Genomic DNA, 3,438 nt, shown 5'->3' with positions numbered 1-3,438 from the left:
ATTATATATATATATATATATATATATATATATATATATATTTATAGTTTCAGCTTAGAGCTGCGGCCATGCTGAAGCACCACATATACAAATGTATGTATATATGTATGCAGGTATGTATGTACAAGAATATTAAATAATTAAAAGAACAAAAGATATTTCCAATGTAACCACAAAATAAAATCATTAAAGGAAAAAATATATAAGATAAGATACATTTATATTCTTTATAATCAATAGGCATGTACATACACACACATGTGTATATATGTACGTACCTGTGTGCAAATGTGTGTATGTGAGCATATATATACACATACATGAGTACTGACATGCATGCACACACACACACACACACACACACACACACACACTCACACACACACATATATATATGTGGTATGTGTGTGTGTATATATGTGGTATACTGTATCATATTTTAATGCCATTATTTTTTTAATGATGACAAACAAAATTTGATAAAGCATAAAATCATGGTTGCTTTGACTTCATGAGGGAATGTCCATCAAATGTTAAAATATTAAAGATAACTCCACTCAGTTGTAACGGCAACTACAATAGTAACAACAATAACAACAGTAATAATAATAATAATAATAATAATAATAATAATAATAATAATAATGTTAATAATAATAATGGTAACAACAATAACAATAGTAATAGCAACAATAAAATCAATACAAACAAAGGAAAGAAAAATAGTAACTAGTAAAAAGCACATAAAACAATAACAACATAATACTGCAACTACAAAACTTTGGTTGCGTTCCTACCTCTACATAGTAGTACCAGATGGGAAGAAGAGCTAAATGCTGCATAAAAAGAAAAAGAAAAAAAACAAATCAAGAAACATCTAAAAAGAAAAGATGAAAATACTGGAAATAATTTGCTTGCATAGAGGTATAAAATAAATAAATCTCAGAAGGATGTAACTGTTGAAACTACTCATAATATTTAATTAGTTCATGATGTAATATATCATAGTATATGCGGCACTGAATAATATTACACTCTTTTACATTTCTCTATTTTCTTCTCTATCAATATGAATGTAGTAAAAGGTGGTGAGCTGGCAGAATGGTTAGCACACCAGGCAAAATGCTTAGTGGTATTTCGTCCCTCTTCTTGTTCTGAGTTCAAATTCCGCTGAGATTGATTTTGCCTTTCATCCTTTCTGGGTTGATTAAGTAAATACTATTTGAGCACTGGGGTCAATGTAAGCAACTTACCCCTTCCCCCGAAATTGGTGGCTTTGCACCAACATTTGGAATCAATATAAATGTAGAAATATATAGTAGATTTGTTGAACTAGAATGATATATAAACAAAGACAAAAGCACTGGGTATCTCTCACATGTCACCGGCAGGGGTGCTTTTAACATATCACCAGCACAGATGCTTTTTATGTGTCATCAGTAGGAGTTCCTTTTATATGTCACTGATATGAGTACATTTTGTGCGCCACTGGCACGGGTGCCTTTTGCATGTCACCAGCACAGATGCCTCACATGTGTCACTAGCACATGTACCTCATGAGTCACTGGCACGGATGCCTTTCACATGCCAGCAGCACTGGCTATGAGGCACATCACAGGTGTCTCACATGTGTCACCAGCTTGTGTGCCACACACGTGTCACTGGCACGGGTAACCCATGACAGGGGACCGAAAATCCTGATGGTTTGCTGTGATTAAAAAGACACATCAAGCTGAGTAACCAGTTTTCTGATACTGGATTTGCAAATAGTCATGTTATTTGTACCACAGAACTCAAGATAACTAAATCCTTTTTCATTCCATGTGACACAATCATATCACAACGATGAGTCACTGTTATCTCTAGCAATTGAGCATCCATCATTGACAAAACCAAGGAAGATCAAAATAACATGATCTGGTTGTCTTGGTACAGCAGATGGCATGGATTTATCTCCCAGCTACTGATATAAATAAGAGTGCATTTTGCACAAAAAATCTATATGAGAATTTCTCTTATTTTATCTACCATAGCATAGTTTGTTCTAACAGAACATCTATGTTTAAGTGGGGATAAATATCCCTTGCTTATGCCAGAAAAGTCATTGGAAAAATATCCAAAATCTTTGTTAAAACCTCCAGCATGAAGAGGTGGTTGCTGTCAATTTTTCAGGACATAGTCTGCAGAAGAGGCTTAAAAAAACAGTCCATTCAGTGCATCAATCAGTGTGCTTTGCAAGCTGAAATAGCCATCACCTCAAGTAAGTTATCTAGTCATTTCCATTTCCCTACAAATAATCTGCCAACTCCATCTGTCAATGTATTACCAGCATCACCTTCCTGGCACTTGTGCCGCAGCTTCACGTCCCTGGCACGTGAAAACTCATTCAAGCAAGATTGTTGCCAGTGCCGCTGGACTGGCTTCTGTGCAGGTGGCATTTAAATACACCATTTCGAGTGTGGCCATTGCCAGTACCTCCTGACTGGCCTTCGTGCTGGTGGCACGTAAAAGCACTCACTACACTCTCAAAGGGGTTGGCGTTAGGAAGGGCATCCAGTTGTAGAAACTCTGCCAAATCAGACTGGAGCCTGGTGTAGCCATCTGGTTCACCAGTCCTCAGTCAAATCATCCAACCCATGCTAGCCTGGAAAGCGGACGTTAAACAATAAAAACGAAAAAATGTATATATATATAAATACATACATATATAGTATGTATATATGCACATATATATATATATATATATATAGTATACATATATACATACATGTGTGTATGCATACACAGATTTTATAATCATACATAACTATAAAAATACTGTAAACAGTATTTGCATTAAAAAAATTGCTAACATGTTTTTTTTTTTTCCTAATCTTAATTTTCCTTTGTATCTGTGTTCATTAGATTCATCAAACGCTCTTGCTAATTAGATGTCATCAAAATATACTAAGCAGGCTGTCAGAATGTACGTGTTTTATTGATGCCTGTAGAAAGATGCTCGACTGAGTCAAAACAGTGCATGTGTGCATGCGATGGACTGTTCTGTTTGCTCTGTAGCTCGTGTTCATCTGAGACGAAGAAAAATTCTCCTCGTGTGTGTGTGTGTATGTGTGCAAGAATGTCAGAGGGAAAGTGTATGTACTTGTGTGTGTGTGTGTATAAGCATGTATGAACGGAAGAGTCTATCTATTTATCTATGGATAGATAGATGAATGGATGAATTGATGGAGGGCAAGTTAGGTTGATAAAGAGGACGATAGGTAGAGAGGAAGATGCATGCAGATATACTCATGTATGCATACATACATATATAGACATATATTCATGTATAAATACACACACACACATATACATGCATGCATGCATACACACACACACATATACATGCATGCATATTTATATACTAAATACTTACACACAAGAAGACATACATACAAA

The 3,438-nt window shown here is 35.3% G+C and overlaps 1 protein-coding gene across 3 annotated transcripts in view; it reads right to left on the bottom strand.

The window, feature by feature from the left end:
• The window catches only part of LOC106869169 (thiamine transporter 1), a 67,635-nt gene that overhangs the window by 12,534 nt on the left and 51,663 nt on the right, over positions 1-3,438 (bottom strand). The gene's annotated exons all lie outside the window — the stretch shown is intronic.

The sequence above is a fragment of the Octopus bimaculoides genome, chromosome 10, assembly GCF_001194135.2.
Source record: "Octopus bimaculoides isolate UCB-OBI-ISO-001 chromosome 10, ASM119413v2, whole genome shotgun sequence".
Taxonomy (NCBI): Eukaryota; Metazoa; Mollusca; class Cephalopoda; order Octopoda; family Octopodidae; genus Octopus; species Octopus bimaculoides.
The sequence above is the reverse complement of the archived record's forward strand: the minus strand, read 5'-3'. Positions and strand labels throughout refer to the sequence as shown.